General features: G+C 46.1%; 1 protein-coding gene across 2 annotated transcripts in view; it reads left to right on the top strand.

The window, feature by feature from the left end:
• Positions 1-7,773, top strand: part of DTX2 (deltex E3 ubiquitin ligase 2) — a 117,384-nt gene extending 109,611 nt beyond the window's left edge. For both annotated transcript variants that reach the window (XM_048518973.1, XM_048518971.1), the window contains exon 5: positions 7,641-7,773. The gene's annotated coding sequence lies outside the window, so the exon portion shown is untranslated. The remainder of the gene's footprint in view (positions 1-7,640) is intronic.
• Positions 7,774-15,736: the final 7,963 nt, after the last annotated feature.

Raw genomic sequence — 15,736 nt, 5'->3', positions numbered from 1 at the left:
AACTTAAAATTAGCCCAAAATTCCCTCCACGTAAGATAAAGTAAACAAAGCATTTTTTCCACTGAAGTAAGAATTTCCCAAGTAAGATAATGACCAAGATAGTGAGTGTAGTCCAAATCCGGGCCGAGAGGCAGCCAGGGGAAAACATTTTAAGTGCTAGCTTGAGGTGGGAATCAAGGCTAAAAAATGAAACTACACGACAACCAGATTCGAAGCAGCCCCTGACGCATAGGGGTGTAATGAGACTTCCTGTGGCGAGGGAGTTCCACGATGTGGAGGGGGACAGCAACCAAAACGCAGTCCAGTCCTACCATGCCCTCCAGCCCCTGCTTTATTAAGATGGCCATGCAAGAGAGCAGAAACTGGTGACCAGATGTCTTGATTATGGTCAGGATGCAATACAAGCTGCTTTCTAAATGGAGCATAACATTTGCATATAAGCTGTGGGTCACCCCCGCTTCCTGGGGCAAAATGGCCAAGAAGAATCAGGAAATTAAGTTCTGGTGATTCGTAAGTATGCACCTCAGAACAGATCACTACATCTGCGAGACTCACTGGGGTTTTGGGTACGGTTACCTTATATAGGCCCAGTTCCTCGAAGCTTGCCATAAACCATATCAAAGACTGTTTAATTTGTTGCTCTCTGAAGATAAGGAAGACTGGCTTGGAATATGCTGCTTTTTTGGGGGAGGTGGTATTGGCCACTAACCTGGATGGCTTTTAAGGGGCTTTGGACGAGATTTATGGAGAGAGAAGCTCCATCCTATGGCTACTCTCAATCTTGATCCTCCTTGATCTGAAGGGTTTGCAAATGCTCTTTAACAGTCCAGGGTGCTCAGGAGCAACAGCCGCATGAAGGCCCCTTTGCTTTCACCCTCCTGCAGGTGAGCTCCCCAAAAGAGCACCCTGGTGGAGCCACTGCGAGTAGCAGGAGGTGCTGGACTAGAATGGACTCTGGTCACTGATCCAGCAGAGCTAGTTCTTATGTGTTCCATTATGCTGGGCGCTTAGGAATGAATTTCCCACAGAAATAATTCGTGGCAGACCGCTGTGCTCTGTTCATTCTTCATATTGTGAGCTTCAGTTCCAGCGTACAGCCATTGCACTTCATACCTTTTATCTTTCTCCAAGGATGCTAACAGAAAAGAACACGGCTAAAACAAAGTAAAACAGAGTGCTTTCTTTCTAGAAACGCCAGGCGTGATTTTGTTCAGTTCTCTGTACCATTAATGGTCAGGGTCTGTGGCTGCCTTGTTTTCCCTTGATTATTCCGTCAGGTTTGCTATTGGAGGGAGGGTTCCAGCACCAAACTCCACCAAACTCTTCTTCTATGCAGAAATGTGGCAGAATTAGATGCCCAGGTGAACACTCATGAGATGGAGACCACACAAGATAGAAATGCAACAAATTAACCTCCTCTTGCTGAGTTTTTTGGTGGTTTACATTGACTGTTTCTCACTGGAGGTGGTGATGGCCACTAACCTGGATAGCTTTAAAAAGGGCTTGGACAGATTTATGGAGGAGAAGTCGATCTGTGGCTACCAATCTTGATCCTCTTTGATCTGAGATTGCAAATGCCTTAGCAGACCAGGTGCTCGGGAGCAGCCACAGCAGCAAGAAGGCCCGTGGCTTTCTCACATCCCTGCCTGTGGGAGCTCCCAAAGGCACCCGGTGGAGTCAGCTGCGTAGTAAGCAGCAGAGCTGGACTAAGATGGACCTCCTGGGTCTGATCCAGCTGGCTTGTTCTTATGTTCTTATGAGGCAGCCGGGTGGGGTTAGCAGCCGCGTTATAAAAGCCATTGCCAGAGTTATAACAGCGTTATGATGGCATTATAATGGCTTTGTAACGGCACTGTAACAGCGTTATACTGTGGGGGAATGGGGTAAAAGGGGCAGCTGTCGACGGTGCCACTTTGTAAAGGCTGTAAAGGTGGAAGTGTCCTGGATCCCTGCAAGCGAAGCGGCTGGCGGGGAGGAGGAGGAGGAGGAGCAGGAGGAGGAGAGGGGCTTTCTGCAAGCCGTGTTGCTGCTGCTGCTGGAGCGCCTGGCTGGCCGGCTGGCCAGAGAGGTGTGTTGTCATCGTCGTCATTGGGGGGACTCTGGCCACCCTGATAGACGGGGAGGGGCTGACGATGATGCAGGAGCTGCCCTCAGCTGGGGAGGGAGGTCTCTGGAACCAGCAGAGAGGAGTAGCAGTGGAGAAGAGGACTGGGCCAGGAAGCAGGGTGAGCTCTGGTTTTCATTTTGCAGGGCTTTTTTTTCAAAGCCACATCTTTTTAAACAGTGTATTTTAACAGGGGTAGCAGGGGCTATCTCTTTTTCTCCTTGTAAGGCTGCTGAAAGGTGGGGCTGCTGAGAGGTGAGTCAGTCAGTCTTTAGTTCAGTCTCTGGAACCAGCGGTTTTATTTTTTTAAAAACTAAATAAGGACATATCTTGAGGGATAGTAGGTACACATAGCTCAAGGGGCACTGATTAAAAGTTTAATATTTAGATATCTAAACAAAATCAGATATGAAGGCAGAAAGCCAGCAGGTATTCCCAGTGTTTTGCACTGAAAGTGTCACAAGTAATGACTTCATCTGGTTTGGGTGTTAGCAGCTTAGGAAATAAAGATGTGCTCAGACTTCTCAGCAGTTTGGGCTCTTCAAGATTACCACCCCGTGTCGCAGAACCAGGTTGGCAGCATAGTACCCCATGCACCGTAGCTTGTGGGGCAGGTAAGGCAGCCGGGCATTCTAGAGACAAGACCTCATTCCCCAATCCAGACAGGTCTACCAACATTTCTCAAATGCCTCGGCTTCTCTAGCAAGCACCGGTTTCCACTGGCTCAGCCAGGTGTGCTAGATCGGGTGATCCCCCACCTGTCACATACATTTAATCCTGCCTGTGCTCAAATGCCTTTTGCAAAGTCAGGCTTAAACTGCACCAAATCGCGATTAGGAGATCTGGTCCTTTAAGAATTATCAGACCGCACGTTACACACATTTTCCTCATCTACTGCTCCCCGTGACAGCTACCAAAGGACAGCAACTCAATAGATATTCTAAATTTCAATTTTTTTAAAAAAGCTTCAGAAATAATCTCATCTTACACTTTGGCTCTGTGGCCTTGACTCTCAGGTGGGTTGATGAGCAAATCGCCTCAGAACATGTTGCTTTGGGGCTTGTGTTTTTGACTGGAGGAAGAGCCTGCTGTAAAAGGTGACAAACCTTTTGCCTTTCCCTTGACACTGGCTGCAAGGAACATCCAGAAGGCAAGATGAGTTCACTCCATGTTGAAGAGATCTTCTGCCTTTTCTTCACTATGGCACATGCAGAATAATGCACTTTCAATGCACTTTGAAGCTGGACTTTACTGTGCGGAATAGCAAAATCCACTTGCAAACAATTGTGAAAGTGCATTATTCTGCATGTGCGGAAGGGACCTATGGTTCATCACTTGATGCTTGGCTCGAGCTGACCTCAGCTCTTTTGAGCGGTGGCCCCACGTTGTCATGTGAGGCCATAATTCTGGCTCCTGCTGTTCCCGTCACATGACTCTGGTATCACATGATTTCCTCTCACTTTCCATGCAAGACATGGAAAGATTGAAGACCACCTTAGTTCTAAATTCCCTCTATGAACAAAGGAGCAGAATGAATTCAACTGAATTTTCCCAGTTCAACTCTCTATGGTGTAGTAGTTAAGAGCAGTAGACCCTAATCTGGAGAACCAGATTTGATTCCCCACTCCTCCACATAAACGACAACTCTTATCTGGTGAATCGGATGTGTTTTCCCTGCTCCTATGCATGAAGCTTTCTGGTTGATCTTAGGCCAGACAGTTCTCTCAGAACTCTCTCAGCCCTGTCTGCTTCACAAGGTGTCTGTTGTGGGGAGAGGAAGGGAAGGAGTTTGTAAGCTGCTTTGAGAATCCTTACAGTTGAGAAAAGTGGGGTATAAATCCAAATTCTTCTTCTGATTTTGTCTCCTAGCACACTGACATTCAATGGTTGAATTTAGAGGTTCCTTTTAGTTGACAAGCTGTTACCTCCCTTGCATGAATCTATCTAACCCTCTCCGAAATCCATCTGCGCTTGTGACCGTCACCACATCCTCTGACAGTGAATTCCACAATTTCATCACTCATTGAGCAAAGAAGGGACTTCCTTTTGCCTGTACTGAATTTAGTTCCTGTCCACCCCAGCCTTGCATGGCCCGCAACATTCTTGAGAGCCCCTGTGGCCCTCTGATCTGTGTCAAACTTGCAGCGCATATGTGCGCATTTGTGATCTCTTAACAGTTAAGCTACAACATGTGTGTGTCAAATAATCCACAGGATGTACTTGTACTTCTTAAGGGGCACAGATGCTTTGCTGGATCTGACCAATCTAATCCAGCAAGTGGTGCAGGTAGTCCTCTGATGGGTTCTCAGCTCCTCCCGATATCTTTCCCATGAATAAGAGCTCAAGAGTAGCCACTGGGGCTTCGCACAAAGGTCCATCTGCTCTAGCATCCTGTTTCCAAACAGTGGTCACATGTCCACAAATAGGACTTGATGACAACAGCCCTCACCTGTTGACCACCATCACAGGCCCCATTCAGCTCTCATAATAATAGGTCTAATAGCCCTAGACCTGTCCTACATGAATTTGTCCGTCTAAACCAGAGGCCCTCACCATATCTTGTGCAAATGCATTTCATAGGCCAATGGCCCGTTGCGTGACACAACATTTCCTTAGGTCTATCTACTGCCAACCACCTTTATAGGGTAACCCCAAGTTCTAGCATTCTGGGAGCAGAATAAAAGTTGATTCATTTTCTCTGTTCCATGTGTAAATTCTACATCTGTAAATTCACCCATGCCACCTTCTTGGTTGCTGTCGGAAAAATCCCCAATGCTTGAGTCTGGCCTCAGGGGGCAAGAGCTCTACTCCTGCCAATCATTCTGGTTTCTATTTCCCCCAACTTCCTAACTCTTCCCAATCCTTTCTTGAGATATGGCAATCAGTCCAGTATTTCAAAAATCAGGGAACTCATACAAGGGCCTTGTTACACTGGCCTTCTGCAGCCTTACCCTTTACGCCTTCGGGATCTGTTTGGTTCTTCTTCCTTCCATTTTGTATCATTTCACCATTTTGTCTGTGCTACAAAATCGTTCATTTCCCTCTTGCCGTAGGGCCCCTTGTTTCTATTCCGGCATTCTTCCTGCAGGTATGCCCTGTCGTTTTCTCGTCCTTTTGGAAGAACAAGACAGACCTGTTTGCTATCGGGGTCAAGATCCTTATACGAGAGGGCAGGAATGTAGCAAGCTGGCACCGGACGGGTGGAGGGAAGACCCCCTCCCCTGCAAGGCAGAAGAGATAAAGTGGTGGCCACCGGATTGGAAGAAGATACTTCCTCGTAGCCGTCCTTTGCTCACTTGTACCCAAGACTGAATAAGACAGAAGGGTTTTTCCCCACCAGTTCAGAGTATCTTCTAGTTCAGCTAGAAGAAACCTCTTCAGAAGAGCTAACCCCTGCTGGGATGGACTCTCTCCTGCTGCTATCGCTGGCCACTGTGGGGACGTTTGCTCAAATAGGTGACGTTTCCTTTCTTGCCATCTTTTTTGTCTCTGGGAATGGACATCCCTTTGAGTCATCATGGCTTATAACCACCAACGGACTGAATTTGTCTGGTCTCCTTTCTTGAAGCTAAGCTTTAAGGGCAAACACTGCTTCTTGTGGTAGTGAGTTCCGTAAGTTAACAGCGTAGTGTGGAGATAGTTTCCAAGGGTATAAGCTTTCAAGAGTCAAAATGTATCTGATAAAGGTAACTTTGACTTATATTGTGATGAATTAATGATTTTTGGTTTTGAAAAATAGAAAATTAGGTATTTCGTCATATTAGAGAAAATCTTTTGAGGAACAGCATTTAAGATACGATGTTTTATTTAGATATATAACTAAGGGGCAAGTGGTAAATTTTAAGGATACCTATATTCGGCACAGAACAAATTTCCCCTTTTTTTCCCTTTTTGTATTGTGACTTTTTAAAATAAACTTTATTTTGATCATAAAAAAATAAAAAGGAGAAAAATTTTAAAAGAAAAATAAGGAGACATAAACAAATAGAATAATAATGATACAATCAAAATCACATCAGAATTAAGTATTACATGTATCTGCATTTATAATAAGCTCCTTAGTCATATCGATAAAGATGGAGCTAACAATATCTGGTATACTGAATAGGAACAATCTTAATTATTATTTCAGCAGTCTGATTTTTTCCTACATTCTCATTGATTATATTTGGAAAAGAAATTACTGTGACTGTGAAGTTTTAGATGCTGGTTTTATGGGTCTTTTAAAAAGTCCTAATTCAAAAAATTAATGAAGATAAAAGCTCATACTCCGAAAATGTTGTCTGTCTCAAAGTGTGACTGGATGCTAATCTAGGGGTGTGTGAGAGAGTCCTCTTTTTTTGGTGTACTCTGAGTTTTCCTACCTCCTGTCTTCTCTCTGTTTCCCACTGATGAAATGAAAATGGTAAGGTCCTTGGGGCACGGATATGATGTTTCGTTTCGTTTTTTGTATTCATTGTAAGCTGCATGTTTTTGTACTCCACTTGGTTTTTAATGAAGCATTGTCCATGTTTTGTGTTTTTCTTGTGTTTCATTTTGTCAGCCGCCTCAAGCAGGCTCCCTGGGAAGGCGGCATAATTTTATAAATAAACAAATAAAAACAAACCCATTTGGAGACATCCCACCAACCCAACTAACCCCCAGCCCCATATCCTATTGTGCATTTTCAGAGGTGATCCCATACGTACCTCGTGTCACAGACCAGCCCTTTGAAGGGAAGATCACTGCCAGTACCTTTGCCCTGGACCCCCCAAACTGTGTCTTCGATTCGTTGGTCAATACCACAGACGAAATCTGGCTGGTTGTTACCTTCACCAATGGTGAGTGCATACTGCCACCAACCCAATGTTCTAGACTGGGGAGGGGGTTTAAGCCACATTCAGTTGATGGTAAGATTGGGAAGGAAGAGGAATTTTCATCAGATTGGCTGTTGTGAGGTTTTTTAGCTGGGTGACCATGGTCTGGTGGTTTGCACGTAACGTTTTGCCCACATCTATGGTTGGCCAGCATCTTCAGAGGCATGTCATGGTAAGATCTGTTTTAACCCATCTTACTGTGATATGCCTCTGAAAATGTCAGCCGTAGATGCAGGACAACATTACGAGCAAAAACTACCAGCCCTTAACCGCACAATCTGGAAAATGCACAACCACCAGTTGATTTCAGCTGTGAAAGCCTTTGACAATAAACTCCTTCAGAATCTCACAAAAATGTAATAATTCAAGAGGTCTTTATCAAAATATTGAAATGATATGTATACTTAACTTGAAATTATCAATTAGTGTGCGTGTGTATGAAAAGAAGAGTATGCAATATTCTCAAAAACATAAATCTTTCTTCCTTCCATCCTCCCCTTTATGCTTGCTTTCTCCCCCCCACCCCCAAAAAATATGGTCCTCCACATTCTTTTGAGTCAAGGTTTGATGGTTTTATTTTTCTTGCAAAACTGTTATGATGCCAATTTCTTTTCCACTCCCTCTTTCCCCGCCCCTTTCCCCCCCCCGCCCCTTGCATGCCTGTCTCGTGTCCCCTATAGGCATGATGGCCTTTCTGATGTCAGTCCCCGGACTTCCTGTGCACCTCACCCCGGCATCTCAGCCCGCCAGCTCCCATAGAGCCTCTAAAAAACGCAGCTCAGTTAAGGAAGGGAGGAAAATGCACACCAAAGGTAGCTCATTTGCTCGGATGCCAATTGGCCATGCTGGCAGGGGCTGATGGGAATTGTAGTCCATAACATCTGGAGAGCCAAAGGTTCGCCACCACTGGTCTAGAAGGATCTTCGGTCTGAACCAGCAAGTCAGTTGTCGTTCATAGGAACTAGAAGTTTGCTGTTTTCATACATTTATTCTTTTAAAATGGTTCTCAGAAGTTTAAACCTCTGCTTACTCTCACGTTCCACACTTGCCCTTTGTGCCACACACACGGCGCGGCCTACTTCACCAGGTTGTTGAAAGAACGACAGGGAGAAGGAGCAACGGCCGTAGACCGCTTTTGGGTTCCCCTTGGGCAGAAATGTGGCGTGTAAATGGCTTTCCCAATATCTAAACAGAGAGTCTTGAGGTTGGGAGGGCACGATAGGTCCAGAGTGCGGGGTGTTAGAAAATCCAATCCAGCTGGTATAGGACACACCAAGGCAGCTTCATTACTGAATGTGTGCAATTGTTCCAGAAATAAGAAGGGCACAGGGCAATATCGATGCTGAAGAAGTGGATGGTTATGCAAATGAGTATATACCTGGGAACTCAGTCTGGATTGGATTTTCTAACACCACGCACTTTGGACGCTTGTTGCTGGCTTTGCTGCTTTTTGTTTCACTTGTGCATTTACACTCATATGTTTACATACTGTCAACATTTATTTGTTACTGGATAAACTGATTGTGACACAAACGGAGAAGCAAGACGGGCATGCTGCCTCCCTGTTTGAACTATTTTTGATTGAGAACGGAGTGCTTACGTCCTTTAGAGACGTAAAAGAGCCAGTTTTAGAGATGTAATAATTGCCAGCTAAAGCGCAAATGGCAATTATTGATAGACTGGGTTCAATAAGAGCTGACTTCCTCTTGAATATGGCTCCATCTATTCCATTGGAATTGGCAGATGGCATAAAAACTCACATTCAGGAATTGACCAACAGAACAGCAGTATCGGAAATTACAAAACCAACTCCCAACAACAGTGTCTTCATCTAAAACTGAGATTATATGTAATCTGCCTAGGTTCAGTGCCTTTGGTATTTTGTGTGTTGATCATAGCTGTCATTCATTCATTGAATTCATTTATACCCGATGGCCTGCAGCATTCTTTCCTTCCTGGTGTCATTCTTACAACAGGCCTGTGAAAGAGTATGGCCCAAGTTCACCCAGGAAGTTCCCACAACAGAGTGGAGATGTGAACCCGGAACTCTCCCAGATCCTAGTCTGATATTCCATCCATTGCATCACTCTTGATATTCATCATGGGGACTTGAAACTTGAGAACAAAGTAAAGGCATTCCAGATGCTTTCCCTAACCTCACATCTGGTTTTCCCCTTCAGGACGGCAGCCTCCAGTGCCCATCTTGTAAAGCCATCTACGGTGAGAAGACGGGCACTCAGCCCAGCGGGAGGATGGATGTTTCCAAACTCCCAGACTCCCTTCCGGGCAACGAGGACTGTGGTTCGATACAGATTGCGTACTACATCAGCAAAGGCATTCAGGTATAGGAGAGCACGGTGCATAAAAGAATCGTCTTGGGGGACAAGGCATCCAGGTCGGCCTATCTTGGGATGAAAAGACAGATTGCTTCCCGACCCAGGTTTTCCTGCAGTTCATTACATAGTTCAGGGTTGAGTTCTGCTCTTGAGGGGCAGCAATAATATCGCCCTAAAGAGGATGGATTGGCAATATCAGCAGCTCTCAAGCCCTAACTGGACAGCTTTTTTGTTTTTATTCCTTTTTATTCTATTAACTATATACCCTGCCTTCCCAACTAGAGTCAGTTGTCTGAACTGCTGGGAAATTTTAAGCAACTTAAGTCCTTGTGATGCCCTTTTTTAGTCCAGTTGTAATATTAAGAACATAAGAAGGAGCCTGCTGGATCAGACCAGAGTCCATCTAGTCCAGCACCAGATGCCTTTGGGAGCTCACATGCAGGATGTGAAAGCAATGGCCTTCTGCTGCTGCTGCTCCTGAGCACCTGGTCTGCTAGGGCATTTGCAATCTCAGATTAAGGAAGATCAAGATTGGTAGCCATAGATCGACTTCTCCTCCATAAATCTGTCCAAACCCCTTTTAAAGCTACCCAGGTTAGTGGCCATCACCACCTCCTGTGGCATTACATGGGGTTTTTTTTACTATAGCAGAAATGTTATATGGGTGGGTTTTTTTTTAACTATAGCAGAAATGATTTGATTTATATTATATTATACTGCTCTTATATATACTATATATAATATATAGATAGTATATATAAGTATATACTATAATATATAGTATATACTTATATATACTATATTATACTGCTCTTATTGTATTGTTTGCTATCCGGAGCCCGGCTTGGCTGGGTAGAGCGGGTTAAAAATCTGAAATAAAGCTTTTAAAAGTTTTAAAAAGCATGTGTGAAGTTCCCAAATTCAATCGCTGGTTGCTCCCAATAAAAAGTGGTCAGGTGACTGGCTCCCACAGAGGGCATATAGAGACGGTGTTGTGTTAAGACCAAAATCTGTCCGAAATCCTAGCTGAGCCCATCCCAGGTTCTTCTCAGGCAATAAACCTCATTCTATGGGATGGGACCCAGAAGTGAGTTGCGAACTCTGGCAGGAAGGTTGCTAAGCCAACAAGTGAGGTGGAAGTAGGGATAGTTCTCTGTCCCTAGGTGCTTCCAATCTAAAATTGCACGTGGCAGCATGCAGAGCGGGTAGGGAGAAGGTAAACCGGAGGATCGTTTGCACTCATTCCCCTTACATAAACTTCATATCAGCAGAGAAGTTGGGAGAGGAGAATCGGGGGTCTGTGCATGAAAACATTTCTGTTCCACTCGGCATTTCCCAACTCGCCATATTTTGCACCGACGTCATTTTATCTTCATCTGCGGTTCTTAATCCGTGTCAAAAGATGATCTAGAATCGTTGACACATGAAATAAACACATAAAGTGCGGTTCTTGGAAACGCTCCAAATCTTTAACTCAAAGTTGGCAGGAATGTCGACTCGGGCTTTCAGTTAGACTGTTAAGCAACCAAAGTTGAGGCAGAGTTCACGCTCGGCTTAGATCAGTATAACTTCTTTTGGCGGTGATCTGGAAAAACCAAAGTTGTTAACCCTGGACATTTTTCTGGGCAATGTTTTCAAACAAGTCTCTCCGCACTTATGGGATCTCTCTGACTTTCTCTGTTTCAGGGGCCGGAGCATCCAAACCCGGGCATGCCGTACACAGCAAGGGGCTTCCCACGTTATTGCTACCTGCCGGATAACGCAAAAGGAAAAAAGGTATACGGGAGCTGTATCTGAACCAAGCTGTGTGCTTGGGTTACCTGTGGCAGTCGCACCTTTCAACATGTGTGAGGGAATTAAGAGTGAAAGAGAGAGAAGGTGTTTCTAATCTGGAGATCCGGGTTTGATTCCCCACTCCTCCACCTGAGTGGTGAACCAGATGTGTTTCTGCACTCCTGCATTCCTGCTGGGTGACCTTGGGCTAGTCCAGGGGTAGGGAACCTGCGGCTCTCCAGATGTTCAGGAACTACAATTCCCATCAGCCTCTGTCAGCATGGCCAATTCAGTCCCTGAACATCTGGAGAGCCGCAGGTTCCCTACCCCTGGGCTAGTCACAGTTCTCTCAGAACTCTCTCAGCCACATCTGGTCACTGAACAGTAGGAGAAGAGTTAGTTTTTATACCCAGCTTTTCTCTACCTATAAGGAGTCTCACAAACGCCTTCCCTTCCTCTCCCCACAACAGTCGCCTTGTGAGGTAGGTGGGGCTGAGAGAGTTCTGAGAGAACTGTGATTAGCTCAAGGTCCCCCAGCAGGCTTCATGTGGAGGAGCGGGGAAACAAATCCAGTTCTCCAGATAAGAGTCCGCTGCTCATTTGGAGGAATGGGGAATCGAACCCGGTTCCCCAGATAAGAGTCCACCGCTCCTAACCACTATGCAGGCTGCTGGTGGGGGGCTTCCCGCCATGGTACGCAGTAGAACAGCTCTCTCCCCACCAAGAGAGAGAAAGAGATCGAAAGTAAGTTGCCTGTCAGCATGAAGCTTTCATTTAGCCACTGTGACCAATAGCTACTAATAGCCCATATCCCCCTTCTCATATCCTGAGCTACCTGTAACTCCTTCAGACACACCCTGCTCTGTTTTCCTCACATGTGGGAAGGTACCGGTATTTTCACTTTGGCTGGTCTCCCACCAGGTGCTGGAGCTCCTCCAGGTGGCTTGGAAGAGGCGCCTGATCTTCACCATCGGGACGTCCAGCACGACGGGAGAGAGCAACACCGTGGTGTGGAACGAGATCCACCACAAGACAGAGATGTCCTCCAACGCCTCAGGCCACGGCTACCCGGACCCCAACTACCTGGACAACGTGCTGGCTGAGCTTGCGGCTCAGGGAGTCACGGAGGACTGTTTGAGATCCTGAATGTGCCTGGGCCCCGATCTTGGAAGTGGCCAGTGACAGATGCCGGAGCCTGTGTTCTCCTGGACCCGCGGGTTCTCATCTCAAGGGTCCCTCCTGTCACTCTCGTTGCCTTAACTTTGTTTGCCCTTTTCTGAGCAATAACACTGTCTCTGGGATCATCCCGTCTGGTTGTTGAGAAGGAGGGTTGTGTGTGTGTGTGTGTGTGTGTATTTACACATATAAGAATCTTTTTTTCTATCTTTTTAAGGGCTCCTGCTTCTCACCCACCTTGAATGTACATGATGAAGTGTCCTCCCTCCTATTGGAGGACAGCATAAAAAGACACAATGACTTAATAGACTCCTTGTATTCTTCCACTGAAAAGTTGCAGTTCCCCCAAGTGCCCAGGGAAGTTCCCCCAAGTTCCCCCAAGTGCCCAATTTCTCCCACACCCTGCCCCCAATCCTCTTGCAGGGAAAAAAAATCCTACCCTCCCATGTGTTTAGGGACTTAAAGTCAATTTGGAAAAAGAAGAAGAGTTGGATTTATATCTCCCCTTTCTCTCCTATGACTCAAAGGGGTTTACACTCTCCTTTCCCTTCCTCCCCCCACCCCCCACAACAAACACCCTGTGAGGTGAGTGGGGCTGAGAGAGCTCTGAAGAACTGTGACTAGCCCAAGGTCACCCAGCTGGCACAGGTTGCACAAACCAATCTGAATTCCCCAGACAAGCGGCAGAGCAGGGAATCAAACCCGGTTCTCCAGATTAGAGTGCACCTGCTCTTAACCACTACGCCACTCTCTTTATGGTCATTTTGGAGGATGAAGAAGCAGTGTCGCAAGCTGATGCTTTATATCTTAAAAGTTAATCATGGTGAATGGGGCTCCTCTTAGGGGGCTGGCAACCTCTCTGCTGCTTCCCCCTGTAGGGAGTGCACCAGGGAAGATACAGAGTTTGGCTTTCTCTAGCGTCATCTGTCCTGCATATCCCATCTGTCTCTTCTTCACACAAGGGTCCAGAACCCTTGGTAGAACCAGCACCATGCCACTGAGGACAGCCCATTTAACTCTTTTTCAAGAACCGGCAAACACCGGTTTCATCTGGGGAGCAAACCTGACCCGTGACCCAATCGTAAGAGGCAGGGAGAGGATCTCATGAAAAATCCCAGGCCTGTAAAGTTTTTCTGCAGTGACTCACACGCTGTCAAAAGGGAAAAGTTTCTGAGCCTTTTATGTTGTTGGAGGGAAGTTTGCCTCCTTTCTACTAATGAGGTGTTCAACATGAAGTGAAAAATGAAGCTAAGATTCTAAAGCACGACTGAGGAAGAAGAAAACAACATACAACAGTAGTTGATAAATAGCAGTACAAAAATTATTGATAATACTCAGCAAAAGGGAACAAAACAAGCGCACCCCATTCAAGCAGAGAGGTAACAGTTCCTAATGATTTTGCAAGGTGGTTTTGACCGGTGTCCATAAGACCAAAAGCATAGTGTAACGAACAGAACAGTCCAGTATAAAGTAACCAAAGAAAGTTCTTTAGTCAGCTGGCAATACGGATTCGAAAGCAAGGCAGGAGAGATCTGACAGACCAGGGTTTCGGCAGTAACTTAAAATTAGCCCAAATTCCCTCCCCGTAAGATAAGTAAACAAAGCATTTTCACACAGTAAGAATTTCCCAAGTAGATAATGACCAGATAGTGAGTGTCCAAATCCGGGCCGAACGCCAGGAAAGCATTTTGGCGTGCTAACCGGTGGGAATCAAGGCTAAATGAAACTACACACACAACCAGATTCAACAGCCCCTGACACATAGGGGTGTAATAGACTTCCTGTGACGAGGAGTTCCACAGTGTGGAGGGGACAGCAACCAAAACACAGTCCAGTCCTACATACCCTCCAGCCCCACCTTTGTTAAGATGGCCATGCAAAACAGAAACTAGTGACCAGATGTCTGATTATGGTCAGAATCCCCAATACAAGCTGCTTTCTAAATGGAGCATAACATTTGCATATAAGCTGTGGGTCACCCCCGCTTCCTGGGGCAAAATGGCCAAGAAGAATCAGGAAATTAAGTTCTGGTGATTCGTAAGTATGCACCTCAGAACAGATCACTACATCTGCGAGACTCACTGGGGTTTTGGGTACGGTTACCTTATATAGGCCCAGTTCCTCGAAGCTTGCCTGGCTCATATCAAAACTATTTAATTTGTGCTCTCTGAAGATAGGAAAGACTGCTTGGAATATGCTGCCACAGGAGGTGGTGATGGCCACTAACCTGGATAGCTTTAAAAAGGGCTTGGACAGATTTATGGAGGAGAAGTCGATCTATGGCTACCAATCTTGATCCTCCTTGATCTGAGGTTGCAAATGCCTTAACAGTCCAGGTGCTCAGGAGCAACAGCCGCAGAAGGCCCTTGCTTTCACCTCCTGCAGGTGAGCTCCCAAAGGCACCTGGTGGGCCACTGCGAGTAGCAGAGTGCTGGACTAGATGGACTCTGGTCTGATCCAGCAGGCTAGTTCTTATGTTCTTATGCTGCGTTTAGAATGAATTTCCCACAGAAATAATTGTGGCAGACCTGTGCTCTGTTCATTCTTCATATTGTGAGCTTCAGTTCCGGGCGTACAGCCATTACTTCATACCTTATCTTTCTCAAGGATGTAACAGAAAGAACACGGCTAAAACAAAGTAAACAGGTGCTTTTCAGAAGCCGCCAGGCGTGATTTTGTTCAGTTCTCTGTACCATTAATGGTCAGGGTCTGTGGCTGCCTTGTTTTCCCTTGATTATTCCGTCAGGTTTGCTATTGGAGGGAGGGTTCCAGCACCAAACTCCACCAAACTCTTCTTCTATGCAGAAATGTGGCAGAATTAGATGCCCAGGTGAACACTCATGAGATGGAGACCACACAAGATAGAAATGCAACAAATTAACCTCCTCTTGCTGAGTTTTTTGGTGGTTTACATTGACTGTTTCTCACTGGAGGTGGTGATGGCCACTAACCTGGATAGCTTTAAAAAGGGCTTGGACAGATTTATGGAGGAGAAGTCGATCTGTGGCTACCAATCTTGATCCTCTTTGATCTGAGATTGCAAATGCCTTAGCAGACCAGGTGCTCGGGAGCAGCCACAGCAGCAGAAGGCCCGTGCTTTCACATCCTGCCTGTGAGCTCCCAAAGGCACCCGGTGGGCCGCTGCGAGTAGCAGAGCGCTGGACTAGATGGACTCTGGTCTGATCCAGCTGGCTTGTTCTTATGTTCTTATGAGGCAGCCGGGTGGGGTTAGCAGCCGCGTTATAAAAGCCATTGCCAGAGTTATAACAGCGTTATGATGGCATTATAATGGCTTTGTAACGGCACTGTAACAGCGTTATACTGTGGGGGAATGGGGTAAAAGGGGCAGCTGTCGACGGTGCCACTTTGTAAAGGCTGTAAAGGTGGAAGTGTCCTGGATCCCTGCAAGCGAAGCGGCTGGCGGGGAGGAGGAGGAGGAGGAGCAGGAGGAGGAGAGGGGCTTTCTGCAAGCCGTGTTGCTGCTGCTGCTG

Source organism: Sphaerodactylus townsendi, linkage group LG16 (assembly GCF_021028975.2).
Source record: "Sphaerodactylus townsendi isolate TG3544 linkage group LG16, MPM_Stown_v2.3, whole genome shotgun sequence".
Classification (NCBI taxonomy): Eukaryota; Metazoa; Chordata; class Lepidosauria; order Squamata; family Sphaerodactylidae; genus Sphaerodactylus; species Sphaerodactylus townsendi.
The sequence above is the reverse complement of the archived record's forward strand: the minus strand, read 5'-3'. Positions and strand labels throughout refer to the sequence as shown.